The sequence below is a fragment of the Triticum urartu genome, chromosome 2A (assembly GCF_056163025.1).
Source record: "Triticum urartu cultivar PI428250 chromosome 2A, HENAU_Tu73, whole genome shotgun sequence".
In the NCBI taxonomy this organism is placed as follows: Eukaryota; Viridiplantae; Streptophyta; class Magnoliopsida; order Poales; family Poaceae; genus Triticum; species Triticum urartu.
Window position 1 is genome coordinate 632,595,949 of NC_141874.1, and position 15,729 is coordinate 632,611,677.

The following is a 15,729-nucleotide window of genomic DNA, read 5'->3' on the forward strand; positions in this document are numbered from 1 at the left end:
AAAGAAAAATGTTCTAATTCATAGGATTGTATTGCTTCTTTCCTTCTCAATTGAATAGATTTCCTACCATTTATGTTGTCAGCTTGCGGATGTCCCCCGCTCTCCATCAATGAACATTCCACGCTCAGTTCCACTTGGGGGAAATGGAAGAGCTGGAGGAGCTGATCCGATGCGTTCTGGTGGTGCAGCGCAACCCGCAAACAACACGTGCCATCATGGGCCTGTGTGGACTGATGAGGTATTGTGTCCATATTAGAGTTGAAATTTGTTCATGTTAAATGTGAGTCATTGGTTAGCTTGATGATTACGGTTTCTCACATTGGGTTGCTATGATGAAAAGATGATAGGTTCTATCAAGGCTACGCTCAAGTTTCAGTTCTAGCATATATAGGGAGGCACAATTTCTCAAGCTTGTTTATTGCATGAGGGAGAAGGTTCTGGAAGAGATAAAGGCAGTGTCTGTGGAGACCAAGGAGAAAGAGCTGACAGAAACACTTGATTTCTTCATGGCACACGTGAAGAAGCATGCATCTGTGGCCACGGTCTTCCTAGTGGAGATCCCAACCACACCTAGAACGGTGGCGGCAACAGGCGATCCATTGTTCCATTGTCTGAAAATGAATGTGCACTTCCATAGTATGGTGTGCTTGATTTTTCTCTTAATATGATTGGCTCATTGCGTAGGAGCAAAATTCTATAGTTTAATAAAAATTATTTTACAAATGTAGTGGCTGAGGAACTGGCTGCTTCTTCAAGGGAAGCAGCTCATGCCATGATGGCTATGGCTGTTGGGCAGCAGAACACCATTGGAGTTGGTATAGGACTGAACATGTGTCTTGATAGCACGAATGAGCAGAAGCCTAATATTGGAGAGGTGGGCCGATCTACTACTCGGGCTGCTGTGTCAGGTGGCTACATAATCAAAGATGATTTATGAGTTTATTGATTTTGCACCTACTGATTAGTTTGAAACGATGTTTGCAATTTTTGTTGTAGTACAAGTAGCACATGAAAATGAGGAGCCGGAGGACAAACCTATGATCCTTGATCGCAAGGGCAAGGCGAAGGCGATTGAATATCCAGGTTAAACCTTTAAGCGCGTCTGGTGTTATTTCTGTACTTCCCTCATTACAAACTGTCACTAAATTATGCCTTGCATTGCAGATGCGGTGCCATGGTCCCAGTGGCAGAAAACCATGCACGAGCTCCTTGGCGCATCTTTTGCACATGTGGCGGTTGTAGCTGCAATACAGTTTGAATGGAGAGATGGGTTGCAGTGGTCTGGAAGCATGGGTTCGTGGCTTCAATGAGAGGGAGATTATGATGATGGATAAGGTTGGCCTTCCTCTCTGGAGGTGTCTTCTATCACCTGATGTGCCGGTAAGACACTAAAACTAAAGATTTAGACTGTTGGCTTGATCTTTGCAGGAAGGATTCAACACACATTTTGCTCATGTTGTTCATTGCTTTGACACAGCTGCACCTGGAGAATCCACATTCTCACGAGGCTATTGACACTTTGTGTGCTTTACTGTCTTCCCAGAAGATTGGATTTCAGCTGAGACTTTACCGAATGGTAAGTGTTGTTGTCCCTAATTATTGTTCTGGGTGTGTTTTCGAAGAGAATATTCTGCATGTTGTTGAGTGTTATTTGTTTGTGCATTGATTGACCATTACAGATCATGGCTCCTATATCAATCATGCAGGAGTGGTGCCTATACGTCTTGGACATGAAGCTGAAAAGGCTCAACATGCTTGATCCAGTTTACACAGAGCACAGCAAGCATGCGTACAGGGACACACATTCATCCATAATTTTCAACACGCTTAACTATTTGAAGAATGTTGGGGGATGATTGCTGATGGGTGGCACATGGATATCTCGGATTGGCATGTGAGGTACAACAAGAACATGCACGTTGCGTGCGGAAGGTGAGGACTAGAGTAGTAGTGATGAGAGAACAAATCTGAAACATTGCTGTCAGTGACTGATGCATTCCTTGTTTTTCAGTGGGGAATATGCTGGATATGTTGCTTACTACGCTGACAACTTCAATGGTACACGCCTGGAACATGACGTGCCACAGGTGCAATGATAGAGCTACACAAAAAATACTATGCATGTGATGGTTCAGTTTCAAAAATCCTGATTCCCGCATCAATTTGTTCTCTTCCATTAGGTTGGTCTGCTGGCAAGGAGGAGGATGATGTTGTATGAGACTATGGCGGCCAAGGGAAATTCTTCTCCTCATCTAGGAATCATGGAGCAAGTGACAATTGAAGAGTAGTTCTTGACGCAGCGAGGCGTCGGACTTGTCCGCGGGTTTAGGTTAGGCGCAACCTGCTAGATAATCATTTTGGTGGTACGAAAGCTTGGATGGATTAGCGAGTTGGAAGTGTGCTTGTTAGTACGAACTTGGGTCTCCTAATTATTTTGGTTGTAATATGTCAGTTAAGATGATCTTGTCAGTGAACCTCCCTGGGACGGAATCGAGCCATGCATGGCTTTTTATTTAAGAAATGTGTCTGCATGCACAACGTCTACATCTCCTTGTTTGAATTTTGAATTAGCCATTGCTGGCTGCGTGTGTTGTACGCTAGATGGTAGTGACCATTGCAAGTTGAGTGCATCTGTCTATAAGTAGTATATGTTTAATTCCTCCTTGCCAGCCTCTCAAGGAGTTTAGCTACAACCAGTTGTCCTCATCGCTCCAATGGCCTCCTCTAGCTCTTCTTCCTCTAGATCCCGTTCTGCCGCTCATAGAGGTCCAGGTGCACCAGTGAGGTCGCTGATAAGGTACATGGAGGGTCCTCTAGACTACGAGCCAGCGGACCCATGTGACTACAAGCCACCTAAGAAAGCAGCCATGTGGATTTCATGGAGCGACGACAATCCAGTGAGGAGATGTAGAAATTTTTAACATTCAAGGGTAAGTAAGCTCAACACTGATTTCCAAACTTGGATTTCCTTTTCATTCGCCGGGTGATTCAAAAATTGGTTCTGCTTTCCTTTTTGGATGTTTGTAGAGGGGAGGCTGCGAGTATTTCGTATGGCATGATGATCCAATCAATGATCCATTCCTTAAGCAGCGTGCACTAGATCTGAGGGGCTAGGTGTGGCTGCTTGAGAGGTTGAACTCAAACCCGCAGGATGCTACAAGGAACGTAGAAGCTCAAGTTGAACAACTGACTCGTCGCTTACGTGAAGCTGAGGAGCCAATGCATGTCCGACCTGCAGCGGTGGTGCCAGTTGTGTTGTCGGATCTTAAGGGCAAACACATGGCCAGTGCTATGTATGTGCTGCTGGTAGCTCTGTTTTGCTACATGTTCTTCAAAGCTTACTAGATGTTTTCGTGTGCGACCTAGTATTACCTAAGTCATGATCTATGTAGTGGTTTAAGTGTGTGTGTGTGTGTGTGAGTGAGTGAGTGAGTGCAAGGAGAATGTATCCCTATTTGTGCTTTAAAATTAGTAAATTCAGTGCATTGTTATGTGAATGATTGAAGGGTCTTGCATTGTGTTTAAGAAAAATAGTCTGATACAAAATGCCTATTTAAAACATGAGATGCATCATTGTTTGTTTCGGGTTCCCCATACATAGAAAATATATATGCATACAAATAATTCAAATGACAATGAAAGAGCCCTTGATAGCTTCAATGGCATCATGTGGGATTAGAGACTCATTGCCTTTGAGACGCATGACCTCGTACAGCGTGAGGTTCTTGTGCATGTCCAGGTTGGCCTAAAAAGTGTTTTGAGGATTAACCGAAGAGTTTACCATGCATCAATATTCTCATCAATGTAGGTACGCACGAAAGGTAGTTACCTTGGTCAAAGGGATTTGCAGCTTTTCGCCATTGAAATTCCTAGCAAGAAATGTCGCACATATGCCATAATCCTCCATGTTGTACCGTGCGTGTAAAAATGTAATTAGGCATATGTTGATTACTAATATAAAATTTGAGACACACGTTGTTGGAAGTGGATTTCAACTTACTTATCAACCTTCTCCGCCATGAGCATTAGAAATGACCTGGTCCATTCTCCACAACTGCAATGCCACGACTCATAGAGGCACTGCAGGCATCTGAAGAGGGCGGAGTGCAGAAGGTTTGACACATATGTATGCATGTTTACCCTGCGATTGCTAAAGCCAAATGGTCCCATGGCTGGATCAAGAACAAATATCCTCCTTTTCAGCATATCAAATGAGTAGACGGCCCATCCATCGGGCAAGATGGCTGGTATGTGCCACTGTTGGGAATAGATCATGGACAGCTAAATTAGTAAGATGCTAGTTGTTAAAAAAGAATACTGGGTTATATACTTACCACTCTCGTTGAGGCAGGGTTCCAATTATCAAGTGCACCGGTGAAGCTAGTGCGGATAGATTATATTGTTAAGGGGTCAACGTTCGACAACACTGTTGTCTATAAAACAATGGCATTTTTTGGTTAAGGCATGTGATGGAGAATTTAGTAATCAATAGTTCAAGGAAATGATGTAGAAAATGCTAGTTAACGTTGGACTTATGAGAAACTTAGGTTCCATGAATTTCCTCCATATCATCCCTGCGCTATCTTTAGAGAACAATATATCCATCTGATGGAGGCGTCTATAAATTACTGATGCCATCTCATGGCCAAGATGTTCGCTTCCTGCTAGTTGTTGCTGGATTTCTGTTCCATCAACTGATACTAGCCTTGGATGTGGGTGCACAATCCATTTCCTGTGAGGAGTGCATAAAATAAGATGTTGTCATGCGAAAACTACAATAGACATGATAAAAAAGAGGGGATCATTTCGAAAAAAATGAATGGCTATTGAGGCAATACCTCTCTAGCAGTAAGGGCGATGCAGCAGATAACCAATCCTTGATAGCTTTCAGAACTGTTGGTGATGGTGGGAGTGGTACAGATCCAATTTCCCAAGAGTCGCGTGCTAAATTACACTTTGGCAATCGCATTTTTGTTGGGACAATGTCGTTTGTAGTGCCAAAGGTGACATAATCAGCCCTTGGGCAGAGCTCAGCGTAGTATGTAGCAATGACAGTTGTAAGATCATCAAGGAAGTTGTAAACCAAGTTGGCAACCTCATTGCGAGCTTCTTGCTTGGCTGACAAAGATGAGTTGTTGACAGTGTCAATGACCGATGGAGAAACCATCTAAAGAGGCGTGTCCTGGCGAACACAGATTTTCTTTGATGTGTCTTGCTCGTTGCTTGAGTTGGGTGCGGCAGCCCTTTTATGGGCAATTGAGCTATTTGCTGATGAGGTACCTGTAATGCGTGAATTTGAATGGATTATGGGTAGATATGTTGTAGTCTAATGATGATAATACATGCATAATACTACTAGCAAAAATGGCTGAAAACTGAAGGATTACCTTCATTATCGACTGGCGCAGACAACCTTGCTACTATCCTATTGGCAATTGGGGTGACAAACATTCATCTTCTCTGGTGACAAATTGCCAATGTTGGCGTTGTTCGGTTCCTCGCTCTTCAGAATGCACTGTTTCCGACCATTCTCCTTGCAACATGTACAATTTTCGGCTACACACCTAATATTTTATCTGCGAAACCAAACGTCGAGTTTTGGAAAGATTCCCTCATCTCTGATATGCAAGCCAGCCCACGCGCATTGTGCTCTCTAAGAAGTATACCAAGCTTCTCGCCCAACTGCGAACAGGACAATGAATTTGCTTAGATCGAAAGATGTGCCACTAAGGTCGGAAAAATAAATTTGTTTGATCGCCTAAGTAAAATACTCACAACAGATGGGTACTTGGTACACATATGTTTTGAAAATTCCAGTGGACCAACCTTGCCATAATCGGCTCTGAGGATAGGCGTAGATGGAGTCTGAACTCTTGTTGTGTTGGGTGATGCCCTTGACTTGTTTTGGTTCAGATCATTGTCCGTGGCGCATACCATTTCCTTGCTGGTATTAAGATTTTGTCAGACTTGACATAATGTAATGGGAATTTTTTAGTAAAATGTAAATAAATGATCATGTATGGGTTGATATTTCGCCGTGGAACAAGAACATCTATACTAGCTCTGCATGCATACTAATGCGTCATGGAATGATATTTCGCCACCGCCCATGCTAACAGAAATTGCCTCAATCATTTTCTTCATTGAATCATAATCAAAAAGTGCCATTCTCAGGAACATTCCCCTTGCTTTGCTCAACAGACCCAGATCAAGGCTATCTAATACACAAACCTATAAACATGATGGAGATTGATATGGTTAATTTAACTGGTTGTTGGTTTCTAGTCAGATGATGTGAGCAGCTTGATGATAAATGAAATAAGTTTGGATTTTCAGCATATGGGAAGGGCTCACTACCTGCAGGAAGAAGTGGCATCCAACAATGTGAATGGTGGGGGGTGCGCCTTGTTACATCTGTCTTAAACTTCCTGGCAGCTTGAAAAAGTTGCTTCAGAAGGTAACCACACCAGTTCCAATCTCTGATTTTAGATACATCATTAATTGCTGCCCAGAAATCAATTGTAGTGTAGTCATGCTTTGTTGAAGGTGCGAGTACATGACCTATGGCGAAAATGACAAATTCAATCTTGAAGCAGTCAACTTCTATCTTCCTAGATTCAACGGTGATGTCGCGGATCAGATATGCCGATGCTGCCTTGAGGCTGTGTGTACCTTTGTCACCAAAGCTAGTTGCAAATCTTGAATACTCAATACATGCTTCAGACGGTTCAATGCCTTATGAACTTATTGTTTTCTCACCGCAAGGGATACCAAAAACGTATTGTACTTATTTGTCAGATAGCGTAAGCATGCCCTAACCCTCCAAGTTGATTGTACTACTATCCACATGAACCCTATCCATCAGATAAGAACTGTACTTCAGATTTATCTTCTGCCATGATTTTATCTGGAGCAATCCATCAAACCCAATTTCCCTTACGAGCTTTTTCTTGAAATCAGAAAACTTAGCTATGACTAAACCTAATTTCAACAGAGAAAGCCTAGATGTAATCGCAGGACTGCCGGGAGGGCCACTTGATCCACCAAAACAGTCCACATCACTGCCAAGTTCATTAGGAGAGGCATCGCTGAGATTCTATTTGTCCAGAACGGATGGAACTTCATGACCGCTTGCTAGTTGGTACATCTTGCTATGGCTAAATTACCTACGATGTTTAGTGACAATGGGGAGCGGGATGTGAGATTCATTATGAGTGAAAACAACAACAAAAATGAACCTGGACCAACTAAGATTATGCTAATCATTGTTTTGACACATAGAGCTAGTATGAATACCTTGTTTGTGGAGGTTGATCTGCTGCCCTGGCCTAGGGTGGCATGGATGGCGTGGAGCCGAAGGAGATCGAAGAAATGGAGATCCTTGCTGGTGCTCCAGGGGAGGAGAGGAAATGGAGGAGAGGAAGAAGACGAGCTGGTTCGATGGAGGTTGGTGTGGTATCGTAATTGAGAGTGCAGGGCGTGGTTGGGATGACAACAGAGTACAACTGACAAGACAATACCATGCATCTTTTCAATAATCACAGTGGGTCCAGATTCTTCCATGGCACTGTTCACAAGCCGTGACCGCCGCGATGTGCCGTTGCAGTAAAGGTAATACTGTCCATTAGTAATATTAAAGATTTAGAAGACCGTAGATTAGTAACCGCATCATAAATCATGTTACTAATAGACTCCAATCAAGTAAAAATGTACACAAAATTACAATACATCGTAATTCATTAGCCTCTTGGTAGAAACAAACCACTCGAATAGGGAACATCCCGAGGTTAACACTGTGGTTATAGTAAATGGACAAACAGCACATGTCAGACTCCTACGTGTGGAACATTTAGTCAACCAACAAATCAGTTACTAGTGTACACTTTACCTAATGCAACAATGTTATGTCTGTCAGCAAGCTAATCGAACATGCCTCTTCATGATGACAACGATGGGCATACGAGTGGCAAAGTTACTTTTCTCAGTACATGTGAGACGACGCGATGTGTGCCAAGGAACACTGTTGTAGGCACTGGATACTGACTAGATTCTTAGACTAGTGTTGTGCAATACGCGGGCAGGAAAGGCTCTACGACCGACAGCAAGCGTGAATACAGGAAACTCGCGCATCCCAATATGATCTGGACCGCTGGACGGGCAAGATTGCGGCCTACCTGAGGCTCGACCTGCATTAGGCATTTTCGGGGTTCACCTTCCTTTGTATCTCCTTGGATCTGAAGGATTTTTTTTGAGATAAATTGATTTGAAGATCAGATTTATGCATTGTAGGAAGCTTTGTTCCATCTGCAACATCCTCCATGCCGCAGCAAGTCTGGTCAGTCTCTCTACCTGTAATGTTAGTTGTGTATGAACTACAGTCATGTTCCATACCACTAACTATGCACAATTACAATCTTGCATATCTCTCTCTCTCTCTCAAGTTAACTTAAAACGAATTTTATTGTTTTCTATGATTATTTGTAGATAAGAGCATATGGCATACTCAAGTTCATTTTTCAGGTATTTTACTCCCCGGCAGTATTATTCATTGTGAATGTCATCGGATCAAGATCTAATACTCCCTCCGTCCAGAAATACTTGTCTAGGAAATGGATGTATCTAGATGTATTTTAGTTCTAAATACATCCATTTTGATCCATTTCTACAACAAGTATTTCAGGACAAAGGGAGTACCTAAGTAATGAAATTTTGTGATTGACATTGTGGTTCTTCCCCTGCTGCAGGGTGTCATTATTTTCACACACAAGCATCTACTTACATAAATGAAATGAAATATGAAGTAACTCTCATGAACATATATAGTTGCATTCTCTGTGAGATTCAAGATAATAACATGGTGCATTTAGCTCTGTACCGAACGCTTGCTAATATTGGTTGAAAGAGAGGCTGACTAATGTTGGATAAATATACAGAAGAAGATGCATACCAAATGATAGAACCACATATAATAAAATAATGAACCTCTTGTTTTTTAAAGGTATGCTTTTTGTTCCCTTAATTTTCTGGTGCATAGATGGCAATCTACATGTGCCTTATATATGATAATGTTTGTTCAGCTGAATGCTCGCTGGCTATATTGAGTTACAATCATTTCCTGTTGTAGTGGAGAATGTGGTTTCTTCGGCATACTCCTCCCTATGATGTACTAATGTCATGAAAAATAAGGGTGCTGATAGGATTCTGGTTTGGAGTAGATGCTATCATTTTTTTATTTGTGCTAGAATAGGAACCGTTCAATTTTCAAGCTTATATGTATGATTTATGAAGCATGAAGTCTCTTTGTCTCTTGCTCTGATGCACTTCTAATAGACAAACAAATTATGTTATCTTGAATTATTATGAGAAAATCTGATCAAATATAATTGCCGTCTTTCATGCCAGGGATGCATTCTAATTACACAAATATAGAGATGCTTCATGGTTCTATTATTTCGTGCTTCATAAATCCTCCTCCTATACAATGCTACAAATTCCCGCAGCAACGCGCGGGGTATTATCTAGTTTGAACAAAAGCCATGACATTTCTTTTTGATGGGAGGGAATACAAAACAACTCAGCTAAAAAGTACTATCACTAATCAAACACTAGCCCACCGGTAAGTTTCTTAGTTTAACGCTTATGGAAGCAAAAGCTCATGCTTACAAATCTCACATACCAATTTTTTATATTTATATATCCTTCAGTAATCCATCCAAGATTTTAGGTGACAACAACATGTTCTTGTGGCGACTCTGAATAATAGATACACCATGATATGGTGTCATGTTATGGGTGCATGCACATCATCTTTCAAGGAAAAAATGAATCTCTTAATTGTAAAAACAAGGTAAACTTTGACATTCTGACATGGTACGGGTACATGCAGTTGGTGAAAAAACCTCATTTCGCATTTCAGTTTGAACAGTGGTGTTGATCATGCATCATGCCTCTGATTGTTAACATTAAAAAATTCATACTATTCAACAGAGAGATTAAATACCTACAAAAAATAGAGAGATTAAATAAAATTGACCAAAACTACAAAAGTGAAAAATCGGCCCTAGGATATCGAACCTATGATCATCACGGTTATACATTAGTGCCATTGCCATCCACGCTGTACAATCAAGTGTTGGTTTTCTGGGATTGTAATATGTACTAAACAAGTAGCTAATTCACTAGCCTTTCGACCATCGGATGGTGATGGACGCCTCGCCTTTGTCTGCCTCCTCGCATCCTTTGTCAACCACCTCCACCGCGTTCCCACTGCTTCAAGTTTGCACCGGTTCATAGTAGGCAACCGCTTAATATAAGGATCGGTTCCATTTACAGTACTAGCGAATCCTAGAGAAAACCCCAAAATCCCCTTTCCATCAATGATGGTGCACACGCCTCCTCCCACCGCCCCTACATCTCCATGGCCAACGGCATGCCGCTGTTGGGGAACGCAGTATTTCAAAAAACTTCCTACGATCACGCAAGATCTATCTACGGATGCATAGCAACGAGAGGGGAGAGTATGTCTATGTACCCTCGTAGACCGAAAGCGGAAGCGTTAAGAAACGCGGTTGATGTAGTTGAACGTCTTCGCGATCCAACCGGTCAAGTACCGAATGCACGGCACCTCTGCGATCTGCACACGTTCAGCTCAGTGATGTCCCTCGTACTCTTGATCCAGTTGAGGCCGAGGGAGAGTTTCGTCAGCACGACGGCGTGTTGACGGTGATGATGAAGTTACCGGCGCAGGGCTTCGCCTAAGCACTACGACGATATGACCGAGGTGTGTATCTATGGAGGGGGGCACTGCACACAGCTAAAACAATTGTCAACTTGTGTGTCTATGGGGTGCCCCCCTCCCTCGTATATAAAGGAGGGGAGGAGGAGGGCAGCGGGCCTCATGGTGCGCCCCCAAGGGGGGATTCCTACTCCTACTAGGAGTAGGTTTCCCCCTTTCCTAGTCCTAATAGGAGGGGGAGGAAGAGGAAGAGGAGAAGAAGGAAAGGGGGGCCGGCCCCCTCCCAATTCGGATTGGGCTTGGGGGGCATGCCCCCACCTCTTGGCCGCCTCCTCTCTCTTCCACTAAAGCCCATGTAGGCCCATTAAGCCCCCAGGGGGTTCCGGTAACCCCCCCCCCCCCCGATACTCCGGTATATGCTCGAACTCATCCGAAACAATTCCGGTGTCCAAACATAACCTTCCAATATATCAATCTTCATGTCTCAACCATTTCATCATCATGTCCGTGATCACATCCGGGACTCCGAACTACCTTCGGTACATCAAAACACATAAACTCATAATACCGATCGTCATCGAACGGTAAGCGTGCGGACCCTACAAGTTCGAGAACTATGTAGACATGACCGAGACTCATCTCCGGTCAATAACCAATAGCGGAACCTGGATGCTCATATTGGTTCCTACATATTCTATGAAGATCTTTATCGGTCAAACCGCATAACAACGTACGTTGTTCCCTTTGTCATCGGTATGTTACTTGCCTGAGATTCGATCGTCGGTATCATCGTACCTAGTTCAATCTTGTTACCAGCAAGTCTCCTCACTCGTTCCGTAATGCAACATCCCGCAATTAACTCATTAGTCACATTGCTTGCAAGGCTTATAGTGATGTGCATTACCGAGAGGGCCAGAGATACCTCTCCGACAATCGGAGTGACAAATCCTAATCTTGATCTATGCCAACTCAACAAACACCATTGGAGACACCTGTAGAGCATCTTTATAATCACCCAGTTACGTTGTGACATTTGATAGCACACTAAGTGTTCCTCCGGTATTCGGGAGTTGCATAATCTCATAGTCATAGGAACATGTATAAGTTATGGAGAAAGAAATAGCAATAAACTAAATGATCATAGTGCTAAGCTAACGGATGGGTCAAGTCAATCACATCATTCTCTAATGATGTGATCATGTTCATTAAATGACAACTCATGTATATGGTTAGGAAACTTAACCATGTTTGATTAACGAGCTAGAAAATGTAGAGGCATATTAGTGACACTCTGTTTGTCTATGTATTCACACATGTACTAAGTTTCCGGTTAATACAATTCTAGCATGAATAATAAACATTTATCATGATATAAGGAAATATAACTAACAACTTTATTATTGCCTCTAGGGCATATTTCCTTCAGTCTCCCACTTGCACTAGAGCCAATAATCTAGATTACATTGTAATGATTCTAACACCCATGGAGTCTTGGTGATGATCATGCTTTGCTCGTGGAAGAGGCTTAGTCAACGGGTCTGCAATATTCAGATCCATATGTATCTTGCAAATCTCTATGTCTCCCTCCTTGACTTGATCGCGGATGGAGTTGAAGCGTCTCTTGATGTGCTTGGTTCTCTTGTGAAATCTGGATTCCCTTGCCAAGGCAATTGCACCAGTATTGTCAAAAAAGATTTTCATTGGACCCGATGCACTAGGTATGACACCTAGATCGGATATGAACTCCTTCATCCAGACTCCTTCATTTGCTGCTTCTGAAGCAGCTATGTACTCCGCTTCACACATAGATCCCGCTACAACGCTTTGTTTAGAACTTCTCCAACTAACAGCTCCACCCTTCAATATAAGCACTTATCTGGTTTGCGATTTAGAATTGTACGGATCAGTGTCAAAGCTTGCATCAACCTAACCATTTATGACGAGCTCTTTGTCACCTCCATAAATGAGAAACATATCCTTAGTCCTTTTCAGGTATTTCAGGATGTTCTTGACCGTTGTCCAGTGATCCACTCCTGGATTACTTTGGTACCTCCCTGCTAAACTAATAGCAAGGCACACATCAGGTCTGGTACACAACATTGCATACATGATAGAGCCTATGGCTGAAGCATAGGGAACACTTTTCATTTTCTCTCTATCTTCTGCAGTGGTCGGGCATTGAGTCTTACTCAACTTCACACCTTGTAACACAGGCAAGAACCCTTTCTTTGCTTGGTCCATTTTGAACGTCTTCAAAACTTTATCAAGGTATATGTGCTTTGTGAAAGTCCAATTAAGCGTCTTGATCTATCTCTATAGATCTTGATGCCCAATATATAAGCAGCTTCTCCGAGGTCTTTCATTGAAAAACTCTTATTCAAGTATCCTTTTATGCTATCCAGAAAATTAAGTTTTGAAGAAGTTCAAAATGGATCAAGCAAAGAAAGGGTTCTTGCCTGTGTTACAAGGTGTGAAGTTGAGTAAGACTCAATGCCCGACCACTGCAGAAGATAGAGAGAAAATGAAAAGTGTTCCTGAATGGATCGAGAAGAGGTGTCTAAAGGGGGGGGTGATTAGACACTAAGTACCAAAAGTTGCAGTTTTAATTTCTTTAAGTCGAAGTGGAGTTTTGGCACAAGTTTAACAAACACAATACATATCAAGCAAGCATGCAAAGAGTATATGAGCAGCGGAAAGTAAAGCATGCAACTTGCAAGAATGTAAAGGATGGGATTGGAGTGTGCAAACGCAATTTGGAGACACGGAGATTTTTGAGATGTGGTTCCGATAGGTGGTGCTATCGTACATCCATGTTTATGGAGACTTCAACCCACGAAGGGTAACGGCTGCGCGAGTCCACATAGGGCTCCACCCACGAAGGGTCCACGAAGAAGCAACCTTGTCTATCCCACCATGGCTGTCGCCCACGAAGGACTTGCCTCACTAGTGGTAGATCTTCATGAAGTAGGCGATCTCCTTGCCCTTACAAACTCCTTGGTTCAACTCCACAATCTTGTTGGAGGCTCCCAAGTGACAGCTGGCCAATCTAGGAGACACCACTCTCCAAGAAGTAACAAATGGTGTGTTGATGATGAACTCCTTGCTCGTGTGCTTCAAATGATAGTCTCCCCAACACTCAACTCTCTCTCATAGGATTGGATTTGGTAGAAAGAAGATTTGAGTGGAAATCAACTTGGGGAAGGCTAGAGATCAAGATTCATCTGGTAGGAATGGAATATCTTGGCCTCAACACAAGTGTAGGTGGTTCTCTCTCAGAAAAAGTAAGTTGGAAGTGTAGGTTCGTTATGATGGCTCTCTCAATGAATGAAGAGGAGGTGGAGGGGTATATATAGCCTCCACACAAAATCTAACCGTTACACACAACTTGCCAATCTCGGTGGGACCGAATTGATAAACTCAGTCGGACCAATTCAGCAAATCTAGTGACCGTTAGGATTTTCGGTGGGACCGACATGCAACTCGGTAGGACCGATATGGTTAGGGTTAGGGCATAACGTAATCTCGGTGAGACCGATTACACAAACTCGGTGAGACCGATTTTGGTAATAAGCTAACCAGAGAGTTGTTCAAGTAAACTCGGTTGGACCGATTCGCTCATTTCGGTGAGACCGAAATGTTACGAAAAGGAAATAGAGAGTTTACATTGCAATCTCGGTAGGACCGATTATGCAAACTCGGTGAGACCGATTTTGGTAATAGATCCATACAGAGAGATTGCAATCCCATCTCGGTGAGACCGAGATCCCTATCGGTGAGACCGATTTTCCTAGGGTTTGTGGCAGTGGCTATGACATCTGAACTCGGTGGCGTCGGATAGAATGAATCGGTGGGGCCGAGTTTGACTTTTGGTTTAGGTCATATGTGGATGTGAGAAAGTAGTTGAGGGCTTTGGAGCATATTACTAAGCACTTTGAGCAAGAGCCTCATTAAGCAACACCTCATCCCTCCTTGATAGTATTGGCTTTTCCTATAGACTCAATGTGATCTTGGATCACTAAAATAGAAAATGTAGAGTCTTGAGCTTTGAGCTTGAGCCAATCCTTTTGTCCTTAGCATTTTGAGGGGTTCCACATCCTCTAGTCCATGCTACTTCATTGTTGAACTTATCTGAAACATACTAGGTAAAACTGTTAGTCCAACAAGAGATATGTTGACATTAATTACCAAAACCACCTAGGGAGCACTTGTACTTTCAGTTCCCTATGCTTCAGCCATAGGCTCTATCACGTATGCAATGTTGTGTACCAGACCTGATGTGTGCCTTGCTATTAGTTTAGTAGGGAGGTACCAAAGTAATCCAGGAGTGGATCACTGGACAGCGGTCAAGAACATCCTGAAATACCTGAAAAGGACTAAGGATATGCTTCTCGTTTCTGGAGATGACAAAGAGCTCGTCGTAAATGGTTACGTTGATGCAAGCTTTGACACTGATCCAGACGATTCTAAATCGCAAACCGGATAAGTGTTTATATTGAACGGTGGAGCTATTAGTTGGAGCAGTTCTAAACAAAGCGTCATGGAGGGATCTACGTGTGAAGCGGAGTACATAGCTGCTTCGGAAGCAGCAAATGAAGGACTCTAGATGAAGGAGTTCATATCCGATCTAGGTGTCATACCTAGTGCATCGGGTCCAATGAAAATCTTTTGTGACAATACTGGTGCAATTGCCTTGGCAAAGGAATCCAGATTTCACAAAAGAACCAAGCACATCAAGAGATGCTTCAATTCCATTCGGGATCAAGTCCATGTGGGAGACATAGATATTTGCAAGATACATACGGATCTGAATGTTGCAGACCCGTTGACTAAGCCTCTTCCACGAGCAAAGCATGATCAGCACCAAGACTCCATGGGTGTTAGCATCATTACTGTGTAATCTAGATTATTGACTCTAGTGCAAGTAGGAGACTGAAGGAAATATGCCGTAGAGGCAATAATAAAGTTTATTTATTTCCTCATATCATGATAAATGT

General features: G+C 42.7%; 1 long non-coding RNA gene across 4 annotated transcripts; it reads right to left on the reverse strand.

Moving 5' to 3' along the window:
- Positions 1-3,552: 3,552 nt before the first annotated feature.
- On the reverse strand, positions 3,553-7,465 carry LOC125539285 (uncharacterized). Of its 4 annotated transcripts, XR_015617177.1 has the most exons (8): positions 7,297-7,465; positions 6,358-7,166; positions 5,827-5,944; positions 5,388-5,682; positions 4,839-5,280; positions 4,335-4,732; positions 3,830-4,257; positions 3,553-3,745 (listed from the first exon to the last, which is right to left on the reverse strand). It is a non-coding gene; the product is annotated as an uncharacterized LOC125539285 (long non-coding RNA). The 4 variants fall into 4 exon arrangements; XR_015617179.1 differs by having other exon boundaries at positions 3,830-4,732; positions 6,358-6,479; XR_007296789.2 differs by having other exon boundaries at positions 3,830-4,732.
- Positions 7,466-15,729: the final 8,264 nt, after the last annotated feature.